Genomic DNA, 24,572 nt, shown 5'->3' with positions numbered 1-24,572 from the left:
ACAGTACAAGTAGTAAATTGAAAGCACAGTACATAACTATTGAGGACAGTATCTATCTAACCTCCCACTTCTTCATCCTTGCTCTAACATTAGTGGGAGTTTAAGGAACAAATTCTACAAGCACTATGGACTTCCATTACAGTCGACTATGACAGTACACCAGTCTTCTTCTTCTTCTCTCTTGTTTAGGAAAATTGGCACGTTATCTTATGAAAGCAGGCATAATGCCAGCGCAGTGAACTTGCACCCGAGAAAAACAGACGCACACCATGATGAGTGAGACAGACTTGCGTTACTGTACCGGTCCAGTACATGCAGGTGGTGAAGCTCTTACTTTTCTATTACGGGTGGCACTGAGAATACTCTGTTAAAAGGGCTACTGCTTAATTAATTTAGCTTTCACCCTACAGTGCAAATGAGTACTAGAAAAGGAAAATGAAGAAGCTAAATAATCTGATTATCTATCACTTCACATGGGATGTATTGGATTACATATGGGATGACTTTAGGTGATTTGCTTATTATTGAGTGAACAGTGATACACCCACACATGAATGACTTACTACTACTAAACTAAAGTTATTAAGAGAGGTAGGGAGTGTCCACCGTAAGAACCGGATATATGCTGTGCTTGCAGTTGCAATACAAACTACTGCTACTATTCATGGTAGTATTTGGACAAAATTACAACTTCTTTTCCTTGCCTTTCATACACTGGAACGGACGTGCGGGTGCGGTGTTACATGCTCTTTAAAGTAACACTTAGTTCATCCAGTGACCGTCTACTCTCTCTAGATACACATATGCTATCTAAGAGTATATGCTATCTAAGAGTCAGATAGTACCATGATCCAGGCATCCATCCATTCAAAGTATATGCACACATACAGTTTCTGTTTCACCCACCCAGGCTGTTCTCCTTCCACCCATCCTTGCTTCATCATTCACCCAGCCATGCACCATACCATATTCTTTCCTTCCCAGCCACCTCGGGGACCAAGCAAACACATATCATTCTTCTTTGCCAGTCATCATTACATTTCTCGTCCTTCCACACTTACTTACACCCTTCTTTCGCTTTTCGTTCATCCCATCCATCAAGTTCATCTCAGATCTGATTGGGATTCTTCTCGCCAAAAACTTCACAGCTAAGTCGAAGTACATTTAGAGGAGGCTACTACCTGGTTGATTTATAATACACCTGTGCAGATAGCGGGCGCAGGCTCCTTGCACTTGCTGGTGCTCCCCCTCCCCCTCCCAGAGCCCCAGATAGCACACTCTGCTGTCTTCAATCTCAATAAGTAAGGAATATATAGCTTACCTCTGCCCGCCACCACCGTGTGAACCCTCACAGGCACATTGGTGTCGTCCGGCACTTGCACCGCATCCTCCCCACAAGTGTTCCCCTCATCCACCACCACCACCTCCGCGCTTGCCCCGCCACCAGATGTTCCACCTACAAAGTACATTTAAGATTGTTAGAATACACCACTCACTACTATATAATATTTGGTCTAAGAATAAAGAAATGTTAAAAAAACAGCAAACAATGTAATAATTTGTGGCTGTCTACTCTAAAGTAAAAATGTCCCTTTTTCCAGGGAAGGCTGTTGTCTTGCTGCACTTTTTGGCACAACTGATAAATGCTTGCTTTTTATTTTTAACACGCACCACTTTTTCTCCTAACAGACAGAAGCTTCACTTCTAAGAACACGAGCAAGATCAAGTTCAAACCAGGTGAGAGCTCGGCTCGACCACAAGAAATGTGTCCAATTAATCGTCAGCACTAACAGCCTGATTCATGAAGTAAAATTGCGCCCGCAATCGCTGCGAAAATGCAAATGCGGGCGCAATTTCCGTAATCGGCATTCAACATCAAAACAGCGAATTCGCAAACACAGAATAGCGAATTCGCTAATATATTCGCAGAATCCTGGCAGGTGAGCATTAGCGAATCGGAAAATGCGATAAACCACGGATTCTGCGAAAATAATAGTGAATTCGCTATATAATCGCAATCGGTATTCAAGAAAAATCGCTAATAGCGAAAAACCCAAAAATCGCAATTTGCACCGCGCAAAATAAGGACAACTCAAAGCAGGTGGTAACCATAAAAGCCATGCAAAAAAAACTTTCAAAAAACTGTTGTCCTATCACCAACAGGTTCTGTCCTGACCAATCACACATAAGGACCATCATCATCAGCAGCATTAGGAGTCCCACAATGCCAGGAATGTACATGGTGGTGAGGCGTCGAAGGCTAGAGCGATTAACACGGAGGAGACGCAGGATCCAGGACAGGATATTCCGCCAGCGGGTCACCTTGCTGGGCCAAACCAGAGAGCAGATATATGCTAAATACAGGCTGAATGAGGAAATGATAATGCTGCTAATACAGGACCTTGACCTCCTGATGCAGCACCCAACAAGCCGTACCAATGCGGTGCCTACACATGTGCAGGTATTGTGTAGCCTGCACCTCCTGGCCTCCGGGAGTTTCCAGGGGATAGTAGCGGCTGCTGGGGGGATATCCCAGCCCACCATGTCACGCTGCCTCCACACTTTTGTTGACGCCATGCTCACCCAGCTACACCGTCACATCAAATTCCCCGCCAGCCAACAGGAATTGGACATGACCAAGCTACAATTCTACAATGTAGCCCATTTTCCACATGTGCTCGGATGCATAGACTGTACCCACGTCGCCATCTGCCCACCAGCTGCCATGGAGTATATTTTCCGCAATAGAAAGTCCTACCACTCCCTCAACATCCAGATGGTCTGCAGTGCTAAGACATACATCACTGACATTGTCGCACAGTACCCAGGGAGTACCCATGACTCCTTCATTTTCCGGCACAGCGGCCTCCACACACGACTGGTCAGGGGAGAGTTTGGGGAAGGACACCTACTTGGTAAGTACACTTTGTTGAAAATGTCACATTGCTAAGATGTAACAGCGCAGCACAGGCAATCACCATCTGCTCCTCTCATTCAGGTGACAGTGGCTACGCCCTCTGTGAATACCTCCTGACCCCATACCTCAACCCTGCTACACCCCAGCAACGGCGCTACAATATTGCACACATACGGACAAGGAAGTGCATAGAAAGGACATTTGGCCTGCTCAAGAGCAGGTTCCGCATACTGCACAAGACAGGTGGGGCCATGTATTACAGTCCTGCAATGTGCTGCCGCATTGTGGCTGTCTGCGCAATACTACATAACATTGCAACCAAGCGCCGGATACCTGTTGACATCTCTGGCAGTGAATCTGAGGGGGACAACCGGCCACCTGCACATGCGCGCCATGCACATGGGGAGAACCCAGCAGAAGGGCACAGACGTCACAACCACATCACAGTGAACAGTTTCTAGTACAACCTCTTCCATCACCCCACAAATCAACAATGCATGCAAAATGTAATGATGACACAACGTAAGTACACTTTGTTGAAAATGTCACATTGCTAAGATGTAACAGCGCAGCACAGGCAATCCCCATCTGCTCCTCTCATTCAGGTGACAGTGGCTACGCCCTCCGTGAATACCTCCTGACCCCATACCTCAACCCTGCTACACCCCAGCAACAGCGCTACAATATTGCACACATACGGACAAGGAATTGCATAGAAAGGACATTTGGCCTGCTCAAGAGCAGGTTCCGCATACTGCACAAGACAGGTGGGGCCGTGTATTACAGTCCTGCAATGTGCTGCCGCATTGTGGCTGTCTGCGCAATACTACATAACATTGCAACCAAGCGCCGGATACCTGTTGACATCTCTGGCAGTGAATCTGAGGGGGACAACCGGCCACCTGCACATGCGCGCCATGCACATGGGGAGAACCCAGCAGAAGGGCACAGACGTCGCAACCACATCACAGTGAACAGTTTCTAGTACAACCTCTTCCATCACCCCACAAATCAACAATGCATGCAAAATGTAATGATGACACAACGCTAATGTGTGTAGCAAAATAAATGTATTTGTTCAATTCACAAAAAAATAAATAAGGTTCCGGTACAAATAACTCCCACTAACAGTATTACAGCATACTGCTGTGTATTAGAACATGGCAGGCTTAACGTCAGCCTGTGCCAATGATAGTCTGAAGTTCTCAGGTGCGCCTACTGCGCGTTGCACCCAAGCGCCTCTGAGGGGCATCCTCCTCCGGGGCTTCAGGACCTGGCGTGGGCCTGGTGCTGCGGCTGTGTGGTGGGATCTGTGAGGCTGAGTGGCTGCTGACGCTGGACGCCCCCTCACTAGCATCATCACCCCCCACAGTGGATGGTATTGCTGGAGGGTGTAGTGCAATGACGGCCGTGGTGAGGTGCTCCAGCACCCTGGTCATGTCCTCACTGCACTGGACTAGTTGGTGCTGCTGTGTCAGGAAGCGCCGCGCCAACAGAGAAGTTGCATTTGCAGCTACATAACTTGCCCTGCTGTATGAGGCCAGCCGGCTCATAAGTTGACGGTGGCGGCGGCGTGCTGCACTGCGCTGTGTCGACATCGCAGCGGTGTTGGCCTCCATGGCTGCAGCCATGCGGGCCATTCCCTCACCCACACCTGCCATGGCTGCAGTCATGTTGTCTAAGCGCTCCCCCACACCTGCCATGGCCGCCCTCATGCCGTCCATGTGGCCTGCAACTGTGGCCACATTGCGCCCTATCATATGGAGCTGCAGCTGAATAGCTCCTTGCTGTTGTGCCTGGCGCTGGTGTATCCGCAACATGCGTCTTTCAACGCTGAGACGCGCCAGTCCCTGTTCATTGGCCCGCCTGATTGCTGGAGTGGAGTGCTGGCGTGACCTGCCACGCCTGCCCTGCTGGCCTGAGTCTGTGGCTGGCCGCTGTGTGGCAACTGGCGCGGGCCCGGATGTTGTGGCGACAGCTGCTGGGGGTGTGACCGCTGGTGTTGCTGGTGCGCCAGATGCAGGGGGTGTGACTGCTGGTGTTGCTGGTGTGCCAGATGCAGGGGGCACAATGGTAACTGCCCTGGCTGCGGCTCTAGGTGGTGCAGCGGTAGCAGGAGGCACAATGGTGGCTGGCCTGGCAGCGGCTGTGGGTGCTGCACCAGTCGCAGGGGGGACACTGCAGGTGGATCTGGCTGCTGGTGTTGATGCAGCGGCAGGGGCTGGTGCCTGGGTTGGTGGTGGCACCTCCTCCTCCTGGACCTCCTCATCGATTTGCAGCCTTTCGCTATCGCTGCTTTCGCCACCTGTGGGGGTAAGTGGTGGATCATTAGTTGCATGTATCTGGCAGACGTGCAGTTGCCGTACACAACAAACAATGAGAGGAGGGTCTAAGGGCAGATTTACCGACCGACCAGGTACACGCCCCAAACACAATATCATAACACTAAATTATACCTGGGGGTCAAAAAAGGAAGGAAGTAAGTCATTCAACATGGATCACAAAACCGATACTATGCAAATAACACCAGTGAGAACACACCATGCACGCTGGCCAGATCAAGGCTCAAGAGCATATGGAGAAAATTATTCCCATCAGAAGCCACACTGTACCGCCCTCTTTCTCATCATTTGGGTTCTCCTTACCCAGGAGAGGAAACGGCCGGTCTGTTGTTACCGTGACCGATAGATGTGACAAGTGGGTAGTATGTGTTGTTTCAGAATTAAATTGGCTACTGAAAAAAGCAGTGTATTGTGATAGGAGTGAAATAGTGAGGGGTATAACTAAAATTAGGTGAATCGGGTAGAAAAACAAATTTTATTAGTATCTCCCAATCCCTAAGATTAAAAAGCAAGTGCAAGTGCGGGTTTGAAATAATAACCGTACTTGATGGTGGTCAACATGTTTCTGCATCAAGAGAATAAAGTTTCAAATGCATTCTTCAGGACCTTATTGTGTAAAACTACTGCTTTGTGTGAATAGTAATAAAATGATATCACCTGAGAATTCCAGGTTGTGTGTTCAACCATATACTGTTACCGCATCATACAAACGATATTGGATCCAAACAGAAAGACAAACAAACAAGAAAGAAAAAGAAACATGAATGTGTCATATTCACGTGGTTTTTTGTGCGATGGTACCGCATTCACACATATCAGAAAATAAATTCCAATATAGTCACTCACCCATACGTGGTGGTTGAGAAGCTTCACCCCACCTGGCTGCGGCTCAGGTAGATGGAGCACCGCTCTAGAAATGAGTCGTTTTTTAAAAAAAGAGAGTTTAAATGGAGGGAGGAACAAATAAGGCTCAATTGCTCCTTCGAGTGATTTGTGGATTACTTGTGGATAGCCCTGCTCATACCGATCCTCAACGGTCGGATGCTTGACTACTTAGCTCAATTTAAAGCTCGATGTGAATTGTATCGCTAAAGTCCAGTAGTGTGGGGAACAATCCACTGGACAAGTACACAGGCACATAGAGACGAGCTCGCTAAAATGCTCAATTCGGAGTTCAAAGATGTCTATGAGGGTACATGCAAGCCGGACTACCTGCGCAGCCTGTCTCATGCGTTCGTATTGACGAGCTTCGTCAGACGATACGCGCGCTAGCGAGAGTCATGTAGCCAGCTCACCTGACCGTCGGTGTCTCCTGACAGTCATCCGAGCTGTCTGGAGGGTACCGGTTGTCGCAACGAAGAGATGTTTATGCGATCACTCCCAGTTGAAAGGGTCACGTGATCAGGGGCGGTCACGTGACTCGATGAATGCTGGGAAATGTAGTTTGAGAGTCAATATTGGTTAAAAACAATGTTTTAGAAACAGGATATTACACTAATTAATATGTGTTCGTTTTTTAAAAAAACGCTGTATTACAAAGAGAGATGTTTATACAATCACTCCCAGTCGAAGGAGTCACGTGATCAGATGCGGTCTCGTGACTCAATGAGTCCTGGGAAGTGTAGTCTGAGAGTCAATGTTTACGAAAGCAATGTTTTAGAAACGGGGCATTACACTAGTTAGTATGTGTTTATTTATAAAACGCTGTATTGCAAAAAAACAAAAGACAGTGGAAAAGACTCTTACTGTATGTTGGAGGCACTCGTGGGTTGGAGTGTATTTTAGAATGTTCTAAGCCTTAGAGGTAGGCTATATGTTTGGTGTATGCCATGACCAAGCTTAGAAATGTTATATTGATATAAATCAAATCTGTGAATACTGAACAGTTTGTGATAATCTAGAGGGACATCCAGGGTATCGGCTCATTGAGTCCCTCTTTATCACTATTTAATTTGTAAACCCATTTCTGTTCAATTTTGAACAGAAAGCGGCTGATGTCAGTACAGAATTCGGGAATTTGTGGTTGTTCAAGGACTGTCCAGCAAAATTCGTCAGGGCCATGTCCTTTCTCCAAAAAGTGTGCAGTTAGGCGAGTCGCCTGTTTCCGACATCGTACTGTGCTCTTGTGTTCTTGTATTCGTATCCTTATTTTTCTTGTTGTCATGCCAACATAACGGAGTTGGCACGGGCATGTTATCAGATAAATAAGGTTACTGCTGTTGCAGTTAGTAAACCTTGTTTGTGTCCACGGTCTGTTTGTCCCTATATCAACGCTGGTGGATTTGCAAGTCTGGGGACATACAGTGCACGCTCCACAGGGATGGTGGCCTACGACAGGTGGCAGGTCCCACAATGTGCCCACTTGTCTTGATTCTTTGTTCCGTGGACGTGTGTGGACTAACTGGTCCTTAAGATTTTGTCCTCTTTTAAAGGCAAAAATTGGTAAGGGGATATCATCGCCCCCAGATTTTAAAATCGACCAGTGTTTTTTTATGATCTTTTGCACTTGGTCTGATCTGCTGTTAAAGGTATTCACAAAGGCAATACGGTTGGTATTTTCCTTGGGAGGGTGTATCTCAAGTAGAGACTCTCTGTTATTATTGGAAGCCCTCTTTTTGGACTGGCGGATGATTTTCTTTGGATAATTTTTCTCACTCAGTTGTATTTCCAAATTTTGTGAGTGAATCTTAAAGGCCTCTTTACTGGAACAGTTTCTTTGCACCCTGAGGAACTGCCCAAAGGGTAAGTTATCTCTTAATGCCCGAGGGTGACAACTGTCGTATCTCAAGAGTGCATTCCTGGCCATCGGTTTTCGATAGAGTTCTGATTCCATACCGTTTGGAGTAGCGTGTATCTTCAGGTCAAGAAACGCCAGGGACGTCCGGCTGTATTCAATGGTGAATTTCAGGTATACATTCCTGCTGTTCAACCACCCATGGAACGACACGAGATCTTCTTCCGTGCCTCGCCACACCACCAGGATGTCGTCAATATAACGTTTCCATACATACAATGATGGTAAATAGGGGTTGGCGGGCGTCAGGACTTCTTGCTGTTCAAAATTATGAACGTAAAGATTCGCTAAGCTCGGTGCGAAGACACTACCCATACTGGTCCCGGATGTTTGCAGGTAGGTAGTGCCCTCAAAGATTGTATGTATGGAAACGTTATATTGACGACATCCTGGTGGTGTGGCGAGGCACGGAAGAAGATCTCGTGTCGTTCCATGGGTGGTTGAACAGCAGGAATGTATACCTGAAATTCACCATTGAATACAGCCGGACGTCCCTGGCGTTTCTTGACCTGAAGATACACGCTACTCCAAACGGTATGGAATCAGAACTCTATCGAAAACCGATGGCCAGGAATGCACTCTTGAGATACGACAGTTGTCACCCTCGGGCATTAAGAGATAACTTACCCTTTGGGCAGTTCCTCCAGGTGCAAAGAAACTGTTCCAGTAAAGAGGCCTTTAAGATTCACTCACAAAATTTGGAAATACAACTGAGTGAGAAAAATTATCCAAAGAAAATCATCCGCCAGTCCAAAAAGAGGGCTTCCAATAATAACAGAGAGTCTCTACTTGAGATACACCCTCCCAAGGAAAATACCAACCGTATTGCCTTTGTGAATACCTTTAACAGCAGATCAAACCAAGTGCAAAAGATCATAAAAAAACACTGGTCGATTTTAAAATCTGGGGGCGATGATATCCCCTTACCAATTTTTGCCTTTAAAAGAGGACAAAATCTTAAGGACCAGTTAGTCCACACACGTCCACGGAACAAAGAATCAAGACAAGTGGGCACATTGTGGGACCTGCCACCTGTCGTAGGCCACCATCCCTGTGGAGCGTGCACTGTATGTCCCCAGACTTGCAAATCCACCAGCGTTGATATAGGGACAAACAGACCGTGGACACAAACAAGGTTTACTAACTGCAACAGCAGTAACCTTATTTATCTGATAACATGCCCGTGCCAACTCCGTTATGTTGGCATGACAACAAGAAAAATAAGGATACGAATACAAGAACACAAGAGCACAGTACGATGTCGGAAACAGGCGACTCGCCTAACTGCACACTTTTTGGAGAAAGGACATGGCCCTGACGAATTTTGCTGGACAGTCCTTGAACAACCACAAATTCCCGAATTCTGTACTGACATCAGCCGCTTTCTGTTCAAAATTGAACAGAAATGGGTTTACAGATTAAATAGTGATAAAGAGGGACTCAATGAGCCGATACCCTGGATGTCCCTCTCGATTATCACAAACTGTTCAGTATTCACAGATTTGATTTATCTCAATATAACATTTCTAAGCTTGGTCATGGCATACACCAAACATATAGCCTACCTCTAAGGCTTAGAACATTCTAAAATACACTCTAACCCACGAGTGCCTCCAACATACAGTAAGAGTCTTTTCCACTGTCTTTTGTTTTTTTGCAATACAGCGTTTTATAAATAAACACATACTAACTAGTGTAATGCCCCGTTTCTAAAACATTGCTTTCGTAAACATTGACTCTCAGACTACACTTCCCAGCACTCATTGAGTCACGTGACCGCATCTGATCAAGTGACTCCTTCGACTGGGAGTGATTGTATAAACATCTCTCTTTGTAATACAGCGTTTTTTTTAAAAACGAACACATATTAATTAGTGTAATATCCTGTTTCTAAAACATTGTTTTTAAACAATATTGACTCTCAAACTACATTTCCCAGCATTCATCGAGTCACGTGACCGCCCCCTGATCACGTGACCCTTTCAACTGGGAGTGATCGCATAAACATCTCTTCGTTGCGACAACCGGTGCCCCCCCAGACAGCTCGGATGACTGTCAGGAGACACCGACGGTCAGGTGAGCTGGCTACATGACTCTCGCTAGCGCGCGTATCGTCTGACGAAGCTCGTCAATACGAACGCATGAGACAGGCTGCGGAGGTAGTCCGGCTTGCATGTACCCTCATAGACATCTTTGAACTCCGAATTGAGCATTTTAGCGAGCTCGTCTCTATGTGCCTGTGTACTTGTCCAGTGGATTGTTCCCCACACTACTGGACTTTAGCGATACAATTCACATCGAGCTTTAAATTGAGCTAAGTAGTCAAGCATCCGACCGTTGAGGATCGGTATGAGCAGGGCTATCCACAAGTAATCCACAAATCACTCGAAGGAGCAATTGAGCCTTATTTGTTCCTCCCTCCATTTAAACTCTCTTTTTTTAAAAAACGACTCATTTCTAGAGCGGTGCTCCATCTACCTGAGCCGCAGCCAGGTGGGGTGAAGCTTCTCAACCACCACGTATGGGTGAGTGTCTATATTGGAATTTATTTTCTGATATGTGTGAATGCGGTACCATCGCACAAAAAACCACGTGAATATGACACATTCATGTTTCTTTTTCTTCCTTGTTTGTTTGTCTTTCTGTTTGGATCCAATATCGTTTGTATGATGCGGTAACAGTATATGGTTGAACACACAACCTGGAATTCTCAGGTGATATCATTTTATTACTATTCACACAAAGCAGTAGTTTTACAGAATAAGGTCCTGAAGAATGCATTTGAAACTTTATTCTCTTGATGCAGAAACATGTTGACCACCATCAAGTACGGTTATTATTTCAAACCCGCACTTGCACTTGCTTTTTAATCTTAGGGATTGGGAGATACTAATAAAATTTGTTTTTCTACCCGATTCACCTAATTTTAGTTATACCCCTCACTATTTCACTCCTATCACAATACACTGCTTTTTTCAGTAGCCACTTTAATTCTGAAACAACACATACTACCCACTTGTCACATCTATTGGTCACGGTAACAACAGACCGGCCGTTTCGTCTCCTGGGTAAGGAGAACCCAAATGATGAGAAAGAGGGCTGTACAGTGTGGCTTCTGATGGGAATAATTTTCCCCATATGCTCTTGAGCCTTGATCTGGCCAGCGTGCATGGTGTGTTCTCACTGGTGTTATTTGCATAGTATCGGTTTTGTGATCCATGTTGAATGACTTACTTCCTTCCTTTTTTGACCCCCAGGTATAATTTAGTGTTATGAGACGTGCAGTTGCTACATGCATGCTGGGTGACATTCCCTGAATGGCTGTGGCTTTGTGTGCTTTGGGACCTGTCTGCCTGCATTGTGGTACTACAACATTGTGGCCAGACTACATCTCCCACAATGCTTCAGGACATTCCTTGATGTGCAACTATGGCATGCCTATGGGACATTAGGGGAGCCTATTTGGTCATGGACATCCATAGGGGGCAGGGTCGCAGTCGCATGCCACTTACCTTGGGTGTCTTGGGTGGTGCGGGATGAGTCTAGTCGTGTAAATCCTACACAAGCCTCCTTCTCCAGGGTGTCCTCCACCTGGCCCTCCATGGCAGTATTGGGTGGGACAGTTGGTCCTCCTCCTCCAGTGCCCGAGGACTCTCCAAGGCGCGCCGCCACCTTCTCCTTGGCACGGCCTCGGAGGTCATACCAGCGTTTCTTTAACTCCTCTAGGGACCTGTCCGCCACTCCCACGGAGTTCACAGTGGAGGCAATCCCCTGCCATATCCTGCGTTTCTCTTGTTCAAGGACCCTCCTGGAATCTTTTCCAAACAGTCTCTCATGGTTTACCACCACCCCCTCTATCAGGTGGTCTAGCTCCTGCTCCGAAAATTTTAGTTTCCTTTTGCGCCCAGACGAGCTGCTGGTGCCAGGTACAGGTTCCTCAGACAATGTAGCAGAGTTGTGGTTCTGTAGTTCTCTCCTGTATTGCTGCAGCTCTCCAACTTGCTCCCTCTCAGTCAGCCTCACTGTGGAGAATGGGGGTGGGAACTGGCTGCTTCCTGGTTGTGATGTCATCACTGAGCTCGAAATGCGACTTCCCAATTTCCCGATCTCGCGAGTTTGCGATCTCGCTAATAGCGATATCGCAAATAGCGATATCGCTATTTGCGAGTTCGCAATCCCGGCGCGGGTAGCCGAAAATAGCGATTTTTCTGCGATTATTGGTAATCGCAAACGGAATTTGCGATCGCGTGCGAATCGCTTTTTTTTATCGCAATTCTTCATGAATTCGGATTTGCGATTTCTGAATAGCGATTCGCTATTTTTCGCTATTACAGAATCGCAAATGCCGATTTTCATGAATATGGCGGTAAGCACTTTTCCATTTTCAGTTAAACGTTTAGTTTTATGACAAACTTGATTTTAATAAATGTGTTTACTTTTAATAAAGCTTTTAAACTTAAATAGACTCTGTGGTTTTTGGTCCTCCAGAATAGAGTGACTGAGCTAAAGGTTTTGGAATTTTTGCAAGCATGAGTCCGTGCCTCTGACACTTCTTGACTCTGACTCCGTACTCTTGTCCTGCGTTGGATAATCTAATCATCATTGGGGATCAATCTTCGGTGACTTTGGGAGCTAAATGACTCTGCCACACTATCTAGTCAGTAAGGCGATTGGGGGTTCAACTACAAAGTCTGTTATCACTGAGGTATGTGGAAAGTCTAACAGCGCCTATTATAATTGATAAGCTAAGCAATGCATTATTTAGTGTCCATAGTTCTGTTTGTGCAGATTTGTCCCTGCAACAGTAGTAGAATGGATTGTCCTCCTATCCAAACCAAAATTAAAGTAGTATCTTATTCTTTCTTGGTGGTCATTCACCTTTTTATTGTTGGCAATTGTCAAAGCATAAACATTTAGAAGACTTGAAAAGACAGTATGGACAATCCCAGAGAACTGCACTCAGTGCATAGAGCTATTGCTGACTAGAATGGGAGTCCAATGGAATTGCCAAATGTGCAATCTTAGTTAGCTACACAGACAGACTAATAAGAATAATCTAGTAATACCACAGGGAGTCATAGTCGAGGCAGGATAAGAATTTAGATCCAGTCTACAAGAAGATCAAAGACGATTTAGAAAAAATCGAATGAGGAACGCTAGGAAAAAATAGGTACTCTATATTAAAATTAAAACTTACCGGGGCCAGCAAAGGAGCCCTCGCCTGCCCGATCCTGGCCTGCATCCTGGCGAACAGTAGCCTCCTCCTCCTGTGTCCTCTTGCCCCTGGGGGGAGCTGATGTACAACATGAAAGAAAGAAAGACCAGAAAACATGGATGATATTTGTCAACCAAATCAAACATTTCAAAAGAACAATAACAAAATATTTTGGCGAAATAGCAAATAGACAACTATTCCACGGGATATATTGACTGATCTCATGTGGTCTACTAAGTCATTAGTATTGCTTGATTTGCGGACCGTCGACTTGGAAAGTTCTTATGTAACTCACTAAACAAAGTACTAAAAAGGTTTGCCTAGGACTGGCAGGCAGCAGTCCGCAGCACGCGAAGTGACAGACAAAGTCCATCGTGATTGTAGATCAGCGATAACACTAAAGTTTCCTACTACATTAACCAGTCATTAAAATACTCAAACTATCAATCCACCACCACTATTTCTTCTTATCGCCATGTGTACAAAGGAAGGACTGGACTTGAGTCTGTAGGGGCTGATTTAGAAGCCCCTTGCGGCTCTTTTGCTCCATTGTTGCAAGACTTTTTTGACGCAGCAGCAGAACAAAAGAGGCGCCATGGTGCGGCGTATATTAACAATGTGACGCATATGGGAGACGCATCACGTTGTAAAGCCCTGCGCCATCAGGGGGCGTTCCGGTGCAAGGGAGGGCGTTCCTGCGCAGGAACGCATCCTAAAAGTGGCTGAGGAAAATCTACAAGATTTCAATCAGTCACTTTGAGGACAATGATGCGTGACTCAAAGCCTGCGCCTGCTTGACGCAGACGTACGGCTTGATGCAGCATTGGGGAGATAGGGCACCCCAGAGCATTGCTGGAGCTGCGCCATCGTTGCGACACAACTCCAGCAATGCGCCGCCTTTACGGCACAGATGCTTAACTCTTTGGTGACGTTTTGGGCCCATGGTGCGCCGCATTGTAAATACGGCGCACCATGGGTGGTGGTGGCGTGGCGCACAATTACTAGCGCATCCCTGCTACTTTGCAGGGATGCGCTGGTAATTAAAAATCTGACCCTTAGTGTCTAGCATTAGGCAGTTCTTTAAACTACACTCATGCATAATTTCACAGGCCAATGAAATGAACACAAAATCGAAAACAAATAAGCATAGTAGCAGCGCTACTGAGAAGGAGAGCAGTGCACCTGAAATGCACAGAAGATTTTGAAATATAATTTACCTACAATGTAATCAGCAGCATTATTGCTCTTGGTAAAAAACACAAATTTGCAAGATAATAACACACAGAGCAGGAGAAAACTTAGTAAAGAAATAGCTACTACTACTCACCAAGCCCGGGGATCTCAAGGCCGAGCAGGTCGAGCAGATCGCGTTCCCGGTCCAGGAGATCCGTCCAACGGTGGGTGGCCTGGTTGTAGGTGCGCCGGACCCGAGAGTGTTGGTACATGGCCCGGCACACCTTCTCCCACCGCTTTCGGCGCTCCTGGATCCCGTACCCGCTAGCGATCCTGCCGCCTGCCATGATGGTCCTGGGGAGGCGGAGCTGAACATAATAAACTAGTGCGGCCACCTCCTCCGGGCTGAAGATCTCCCAGGGTGCGACCTGCTCCCCCCTCAAACGCCCGCACGGGAGCCGGGCACGGGGTGTGGGACCCTTCCCCTTCTCGGGATGCTTCCCGGCTCCCTTTACCATGGTCTGGGCAGAAAGGAAGCTAAATAATAAAGAAAATAGAATAGGGAAGAGAAGAAAAGAAAAGAGTTTAAAAAAGTAGTTTAAAATTAACCAAAAGTAGCAGAAAACACAAAAATATAGAGCTAGAAAAATAGAGGGATAGATAATAAGTAAAATAGATCAAAAAAAACTTCAAACAAGCAAAGGATGGCAGAGATTCAGAGAGGATAGAAGAAGCATGCCCAGAACCATAGCAATGAATGAGAAACAAGATGGCCGCGCCCGTTCAGGACCGCGTGGGTAAGTTCGCGCTAGTGAGCCGCACACTTTGCGATATTACACATCGCGCCCGGAAACGGAAATACGTCATGCAAACAAGATGGCCGCGCCCGTGGACGATCGTGAGGGTAACTTCGCGCCGCTAAAACGCACAAAACCTTGCGAACTAACACGCCCCCCAAAAAACAAATCGCATATTCGCACAAATTTGCGGCTTCCGAATTCGATCTTGCGCATGTTCGCGCCCGGCGAATCCCGCGAAATTGCAGAAAAACGAGTTTTGCAAAACTGAAAGCACTCAGCAGGTGCAAAAGTCCAAACTCATCATTAGTAACCATTCCATGTAGTGCTTCCTCACTGGGGCCTCTCCAGAGTTCAGTTGCTAGTTGCAACAATTGTATGACCCTGCTCTGACCCTCACAGCAGGCTCATAGAATAGCTACAAGTAGGCCACAAAGGTCCTGGAAAAAAAATTGCACTGCAACAGAAAGCAAATTACAGATAAGGAAGCAGGTGCCAGACTGGAATTTTAAAACAGTGACACATTAATAAATCAACCCCAAATTAATTCATGTCAGTTGAAGCAGGGCAGGTGTGCTTGCTTTTCCCCCCCATAATCTACAGTGATGATGAACCAGAGGGTGGCATTGATGTACCAGAGGGTGGCATGGGTGAAACAGAGGGTGGCAGTGGTGAAACAGAGGGTGCTGGGAACCTGTGATTATGAACCAGACGTAGAAACAACATAGTCGCAACCGTTGCGAGTTGGCAAGTAAGTTCGCAATTGCGAACTGGGACAAAACCCTCGCGAACTGGCAGAAACCCTTGCGAACACAAAAAAAAAATTGCGAGAATTCGTGGATTTTGCGGATTGCGAGTTCGCAAATACGCAAATTTGCGAACGCCAGATTCGCAAAATTCGCCCATGCTTACTTAGTATATGTCCCGGAAAGAGTGGATGAGTCAAAGAAGTAACAGGTTCTCTAATGCTTGTGTGAAGGGTAGGCAGAAGGGTCTATCCGTAGTGTATGAAAAGTAGACAAAAGAGGTTTACTTGCAGTGAAGCAAACTTTTCCTTCTTTTTAGATACTCGAGTACAGTGGCGAATGTTATACGTTGTAAACTAAATGCGAGCACTTGCACTTTAAGAAAAATTCAAAGTTTCTTTTACCTTGTGAAGGAGGGAGTCGGTCGCAAAGCTGCGCTGACGTCACTCCGTGCCGCGCTGGTATTGGTTGAAACCGCGGGCGTGTAACGAAGCTAGTATTGTAAAGGAGGGGTGAGTGCCGGAGCGTGAGACCGCGTCTCGCGAAAAAGGCCGCACACCCATTGGTTGAAATTGTTTGCAATCACAGTGCTGATTGGTTGGTGTAGTTGGTAAAAGACGCACTGGTATTGGAAGAGGATTTGTAAACAAAGACGTAGTTAACCACGGAACTTTTGGTTACGCAGTCTATGTGGTATCCTGAATTCTTACCTGATCCACAACATTTAGGGTTTCGCAAGGATCAGATGCTAAGAGGCAGACCTTATAATATGTACGGAAGCAAGAGGAAAATGTCATTTGCTGACAAGATCAAGAATTACTTTAAGAAAGACAAGACTATTAGAACTAGAGAAGGTGTAATTATTCCACCACCTAATACTCCTGCATCATTTATGATGTTTGACAAAGGGTATCATACCTGTGTATGGCTGGAGAATTGGGTAAAATACACTGAAGATGACGGAATCCTAGCATTTCCCTTAGATGGTACCTTTAACAGTAGAATTTTGTTTAATTTGAGGACCCGAATGAATAACTTACATCCCAGACCGGGATTGACTCAATATGAGGCTTTAGAAGAATGGGAGATTGAGGCTTTAGAGCGAGACCGACCCAGAATGGATAAGGGAGTGAGTAAACGGTACCCGAAATTGCAGCGAGATGCTAAAGAGAAAAGATGAAACAGTGGAGACAGAATATGATGGTCGAGGGACTATTTCCCGTATTTGGGATAGACGCACCTGAGGGAGGAAAAGGCACCGAGAAAGCCCGACACTTAATGTCTACAGGTGATTCAGAAGTTGAATACCTGGAGGATTTATTAATCAAAAATCCACCACCATATGATGAGGAATCTAGGTCCCTGAGCTCGAAAAACCCATTTTTTCAACACCCTAGAGAAAGGAGGGCAAGTGAAACAGATGCAGCAGGTAAAGAGGGATTTTGTAGGCCTGATACAACCTTCCCGAACTATGGGCCATTTGGTGATGAAAGACCAGGAACGACAGCCCCAACTGCCCCGAGTTTGTATCCTCCTTTAGTTCCACAAGTAATACATGAAACACTGATTGAAAAGGTTTTACAGGAACAAGAAAAGGAAGCTTTAATTAAACAGCGAAATGAACTCATTCAGAAAATATCCCTGTTAAACCCTAGTCCTGAAGCTCTGACAATTCCAGTGACTATTGGCCCCGTTGTTCCTATCCATGGGGATAGACAGGCTAGTCCAAAAACGCCAGTTATTACACCAACTGTAGCACCACCCAGAAAAGAGCCTCTCATAGTTGATGATCAGGCAAGTGAATGCGAATCTGTGGTCTCCATGTTGGATCTGCCCATAAGGGAACCGGAGAGCAGTGTACCTCGAACAAGAACACAGACTAGTGCAAAGGAAGTCCTGATAGAAACCGCTTCAGGTACTCGAAGTGCCACAGTGGTGACTCCGGAAGAAATAGATCGATGGACCAGAGAATTAAAAAGAACAACTCCCCAGTCAAAACCATTAGATATTTGCAAGCTAAGGATAGAAATAGAAGAACTGATGGCTGGGAATGTGGGACTGGACAGGTTAAATACTCTTAGTGAAGAGGAGTTGTTGTTCATATGCAAAAGCCTTACCCGAAACACCAGAGTGTTCAATGAGAAACTGATGGATACCGCAGCTGATATGGGAATAGATGTTAGTCGATCCAAAGTATTACAAAAACCTTATAGAGCAGAATTTTCTGACAAAGACCTAGAAAACATGAATGTGTCAGGGAAAAAGGTACAAATACGAGAATTACTGAACCTTTTATAGAAATGGGGAGATTTAGACAAATGGAAGGCCAGATGGGCAAAGAAAAAGGAAGACAGTAAGGCTAGACCAAGGACTTCTGAATATGTTCTGAAAGAGGTCAATCAAGCAGAAACTTTGTACCCCATGAGAGAAGTGCCCGGAGGAAAATATGTACATGTTCCATGGTCCCGCCAGGATATTGTGTCCTTTACCAATGATTTTCCAAAGTTAAGAGAAAAGCCTGTTGAGTGGTATAGGCAGTTAGAGAGATTCGTAAAAGTCCAAAAGTGCCTCCTGAAGGACCTAGATGGGTTCTTCGACATTGTAGTTCCTATAGATTTATGGACAGAATGTAAAATTGCAGTTGATTGGCCTAGTGAGGAGTATGAAAGAGACTCAAGAACAGGAGCTCCCTCTCCAAATGTAATGAGGCAGTATGACAAGGTAATACAATACTTGAAAGGGAAAGTGCCAGCCAAAGAAACTGATTGGACCCGCATAGGTAGAACTACCCAAAATCGTGATGAAACTGTTCATTCCTATTATGAGCGACTTTTGCAGGTGTTCAAGATCTACAGTGGAATCGATAATATTGAAATGAAGGATATGTCCCATTTCATTTATCGATTCGTGTTGGGATTGAGACCTGAGATCTCCCAGTGGATTATAGATAACAAAATCTGTTGGCAGGTTAAATCGGTAGATGAGGTCCTGAAGTACGCTAAGTACTGTGAAGACGAGATGGAGAACAAGCGGATTGCCTTAAAAGAAAAGGTTATGTGGGCTCAAGTGAAATTGGTGGAACAACAAGAAACGCAGTTAAGTAAATTGACCAATAATACCCCAAACGCAGGTGCTGGGGGAGGAGGGAAGCCTCGAGTTAAAATGAGTCGCAAAGAGGCTATGAAGAAATTTCCCTGCCACGGGTGCGGTCAGATAGGGCACTGGAGAGACGAATGTCCGAATTTACAGACTGGTAATACCCCAAATAATGATTTAAATCCACAGGTGCAGAAAGAGGGGCCCGAAAGACCCAGCAACAGGTAAAACAGAGTCAGTTGCCTTGTGCACCTAGACCAAATTATAAGAAAAAAAATCAGCAGAATGAGACAGTCGAGGTGTGGGCAGGAAGGGAGGATAGAAATGCAGCAACCTCGCAATTCCTGTTGAATGATACATTCCTCTGTGATGAACCTTACTGACGGGGCCTGAGGGGGGAGGACGAGAAATGCGTACTTGGCGCCTCCTTGCCGGTAAACCAGACTGGACCATACATTGAAGGAAAGGTTGAAGGAAATGATGTCACCTTTCTATTGGACACTGGTGCTACCCGTTCTACTGTGAGAACAGCAGACGTTCCAAACCTACCCCTCTCGGGAGAAGCAATCCAAGTAGTGGGTGTGTCAAACCAGATAATTAGTACCCCAGTAACTGAACCAATGGAGATTTCCATAGGGAATTTTATGGAAATACACAGATTTGTTGTCTGTGATTCCAGTCCTGTAAACTTATTGGGACGTGATTTGTTGTGCAAAATGAACTGTACCATCTTTTGCACTCCAAAGGGCGTTGAAATTCAGTCCCCAGACGAAGATGGATTGTACAAATTAATGTTATTAAGGCCTGATTCCAAAATTAAGAAATTAACAATACAAGATTTACCTGAAGAACTCCAACAGACCGTGATACCAGAGGTGTGGGATTTCACTGGAAAGGATGTAGGACTAATGGCAAATGTAGACCCGATTCAAATAGCCATAAAACCAAATGCTGTTTACCCGAATACCAGGCAGTATAAAATGAGTGCAGAAGTGAAAGCTGGAGTTGCCATTGAAATAAAAAGATTGCTAGAAGCCAACATCATACAGGAAGTAATGAGCAGTCCTTGTAATTCACCGATAATTGGGATCAAAAAGCCTAGTGGGAAGTACCGGGTGGTGCAGGACCTGCGCAAGGTAAAAACGATTGTTGTCCCTTGTTGTCCTATTGTACCAAACCCTGCTGTGATTTTGTACCAAATACCATGGAATGCTGGATGGTTTACCGTCATTGACTTGTGTCACGCATTCTTTTCCATCCCATTGCATCCAGACAGAAAATTTCTTTTCTCATTTGAATTTGACAGTCATGTCTACGTCTGGAATCGTGTCCCTCAGGGGTACACAGAGAGTCCTTCCATTTTTAATCAGATTCTGAAAAGATGCCTTGAATCATTAGTCTTACCTGGAGAATCGGTTTTGGTCCAGTACATAGACGACCTTTTGGTGGCGTCTAAAAGTCGGAACGACTGTGTTACTGATACCATTGCATTATTGAATCACTTAGGCAGAGGAGGACATAAAGTATCACCAGACAAGTTACAATTCTGTAAAAATTCAGTGAAATATCTGGGGCACCAGATAGAAAAAGGTATCCGGAAAGTTACTTCAGAAAGAATTAGAATCATTCGAAACATGGAATTGCCACATACTCAGAAAGAAGTCAGAATGTTTCTAGGAGTGGTGGGATACTGTAGACAGTGGATTGTGGGATTTGCAGTCCTAGCAAAACCATTAATAAAAATGACAAAGAAAGGAGCTAAGGATCCAGGTGAGTGGGATGATGAAAGCATGACATCCTGAATAAAGTTGCGAAATTGCCTGTGCTCAGCTCCTGCATTAGGAATGCCTGACTATGCCAAAGATTTCGCTTTGTTTTGTGACACACAAGACAATTGTGCACTTTCAGTCCTGACTCAGATCCATGGCATGACCAGACGTCCGGTAGCATATTTTTCAGCCACCTTAGATCCAGTGGCTGCTGGATTGCCTGGATGTCTGAAGGCAGTAGCTGCAACTTGCACGAGTCTTGAACAGAGTGAGTCCATTGTCATGGGACATCCGGTAACTGTGTATGTCCCACACACTGTTGTAATCTTACTGACCAGAACGAAAACCCAGTACCTCACACCTAGTCGGCTGACTAAGTATGAAAGAATCCTGGTGGGTGCAGCAAATGTAACAATTGCCCGGTGTAACATACTGAATCCAGCTACCTTGTTACCTAATACACAGGGTGCAGAAGTAGAGGGAGAGATCGAGCATAACTGCATTGATCTGACCGAATTTAGCACTAAACCACGCCCAGACATTAAGGAAAAAGCATTGCCAATAGAAGATCTTGAATATTTTGTAGATGGGTCGTGCTTAAGACATGAGGATGGAGGTCTAAGTGCTGCCTATGCTGTGGTCACTCTAAGTAAAACAATAGAAGCATCCTACCTAATTGGAGTAAAATCTGCACAAGTAGCCGAATTGGTTCCATTGGCGAGAGCCTGTAAAAACGGCAAAAACAAAAGAGTAACCATATACACCGACAGCCAGTATGGTTACGGGGTTGTGCATGACTTCGGCCAATTATGGCTGCAAAGAGAATTCATGACTTCCTCGGGTACACCTATCAGGAATGGAAAGGTGGTACAGAACCTACTGGAAGCAATTTAGTTACCAAAAGAATTGGCAGTGGTCAAGTGTGCTGCTCACAAATCTGGCAATGACAATGTGACAGCTGGTAATCGATATGCTGACCAAATAGCCCAATATTGTGCCCGAAACAAAATGTTGTTAAACATCAAATTGGGGGGAGTCGGAAACAGCTGCCAACTTATGGTGTTTGAGGAAGTATCTACTTGGGAGGAACTGAAAGGGTTGCAACAGGCTGCAGAACAAGAAGAAAAAGAAAGATGGGAGAAAGATGGTTGTCAACCGAGGGATAGAGATGGTGTCATTGTCTGTAATAAGGGTATACCTGTGTTGCCAGACAGTATGATCGCTCCCATGGCCAGACTAATACATGGAGACTCACACATAGGGAGAGATGCGATGGTCCGTGTTTTCAAACAGATGTGGTACAATTCGAAGTTCAGGAACATTGCAGAGGCGCTCTGCCAGAGGTGCTTAACTTGTCAGCAGTTTAATCCTGGGAAGAAAACAGTAGTGTTACCAAGTACAATTGGAAAGGCAGAGGGTCCTTTTATCAGACTACAGGCTGACTTTATTCAGTTACCCATGTGCAGAGGATATAGGTATGCACTGGTCATAGTCTGCCTATTCTCAAGATGGGTGGAGGCTTACCCAGCCAAGAAAAATGATGCTATCACTGTAGCTAAATTGTTACTAAGGGAACTGATACCTAGGTTCGGTTTCCCAGTCACAGTTGAATCGGACAGAGGTGGGCATTTTGCCAATGACGTATTGACTCAGCTCTATGAAGCATTCAAAATTACCCAAAGACTGCATTGTGCATACCATCCGGAGGCTTCTGGAGTAGTTGAACAGGTGAATGGCACTATAAAGTCAAGGCTGGGAAAAATGTGTAACTCTACTGGATTGAATTGGATAGACGCTTTACCCCTTGTCCTAATGGGACTGAGAAGCATTCCAGACCGAAAGACAGGCCTGAGTCCCCATGAGATACTAATGGGAAGAGTGATGCGGCAGGTATGGGTTCCTGGACACAAACTGCTAAGTATTACTGATGATTTGGTACTAAAATACTGCAAGCAGCTGGGTGACTAAGTGCGTTATATCTCTCACCAGATTGGGGAGAACGCCGTCGCCAGGCCAACAACTCCAGTCCATAATCTGAGACCAGGCGATTGGGTTGCGTTAAAGAAACACACCCGGAAGAGTTGCCTTGGACCGAAGTGGGGAAAGCCTAGACAAGTGATTCTTGTCACGACAACTGCAGTAAAGTGTGCAGGCTTGCCAAAGTGGATACATGCCAGCCATACCAAGAGGGTGACGGAAGAAGAAGCAACTGAGGCTGAAGGTTGTGCAGCTGAAGGGTCGCCAGACGATGGTCCTGAACTAGCTGATGACGAACAACCGAGCACCAGTCAAGACGAATGGATCCCAGCAGACGATCTGATTCTTGATCCAATAAGAACCAGAAAATAATCTTACCTAGATAGAGAGTGGGATTGTGAGGACGAGACAGGAATAGACGGAAATAATCAGATTATCGAAATCCATGTCAATCCTGATGAAGAGAGGGGTCAGATAGGGACAGAACAAGTTATTGACACTCCTCCAAAAACTCCAGAGACCGAAAAGGGACAGTTAAAAATTAGAGCTGAAGTTCATGCGGAAGAAAATCAAGGGTTCGAAGTGCATGAACAGGAACAGATAGAAATAGACGAACGTGTTCAGGAGACTAAATTTGAGACAAACCAAAGTCAAAGTTTGCATACACCCGAACCAGGCCAGCTTAGAAGCCAGGCAGAAGAAACTGAAGTAAGACCTGGAACTAGTCAGACAGGAAGGGACAAAGATATTGTTGAAACAAATGTGCCACAACTGAATGAAAATAAAAGAGCACGTGAAGAGAGCCAGAGCACAGTGCCAAATAAAAGACTCAAAAGAAAGAAACGTGTACCCAGGTACATAAAAAGACTGAAACTAAGATTGAAAACTGTAGAGGAAAAACTAGAAGACCGGAAAAAGGCTGCCAGTGAAAGAGAGAGAGCTGGAGTCCAACCTAAAAGAAGGAGTAGCAGAATAAAAAGACAAAACGAAAACTATTGAGGTCCCGAATGGACTCACTTAGTGCTTGAAGAATTTGAAGACCTCGAAATAAGTGACGAAAGTGACGGGGAATTGGTCACTGATCAGGGTTCCGAAGAAGAAGACCCAACCTGAAGGTTAAACCTGGGTAAACTACCTGTGTAAAGTTACAAAGAGGGGTTGGAAAACTTCTTTTAAGCCACAATGTCTGATTCAAATGTGAATGGAAGACCTAGACAGAATTGCTGTAAAACATGCTGTAAAATATGCTTATGTAGTGTAGCAATAGTATTGATAATATGGATAGGACTAACAGTTTTAATACCTTTTATGATAAGCAAAGACTCTAACCTGTACCCTACTCCATAAGTGACAAAGAACTCAGAAATTTTGCAAACAGAAGAGACACCACGAAGTGTAGAAGGACATGAGAAAACATTTAGCCTGAAACAAACTAAACCGGACTTAGATGCATCAGATGAGGGAGGACTACATTATCACAGAATCAAAAACAGGACACACTTAAATGTATTTGCCAATCTTTTAGTTCACTATGTAGAAGCCATGGAAATAGAAGACTGTTATGTCTGCATGAAGCTACCCACTTCTGTAGCTGAAGGTGTGACCTATCACCATTTACCCCTAACCTATGGAATTTCCTGTAGTATTTTAGCAAGCTTATTTTACAGAAGCACCCTACAGTATTACTATTCAAACTCTGACGTAATTTTCTCTGAACTTCCTATTCGGGGAAACCTGGATATTGTA

Source organism: Lissotriton vulgaris, chromosome 3_1 (genome assembly GCF_964263255.1).
Source record: "Lissotriton vulgaris chromosome 3_1, aLisVul1.2, whole genome shotgun sequence".
In the NCBI taxonomy this organism is placed as follows: Eukaryota; Metazoa; Chordata; class Amphibia; order Caudata; family Salamandridae; genus Lissotriton; species Lissotriton vulgaris.
Note: the sequence above shows the minus strand (reverse complement) of the source record.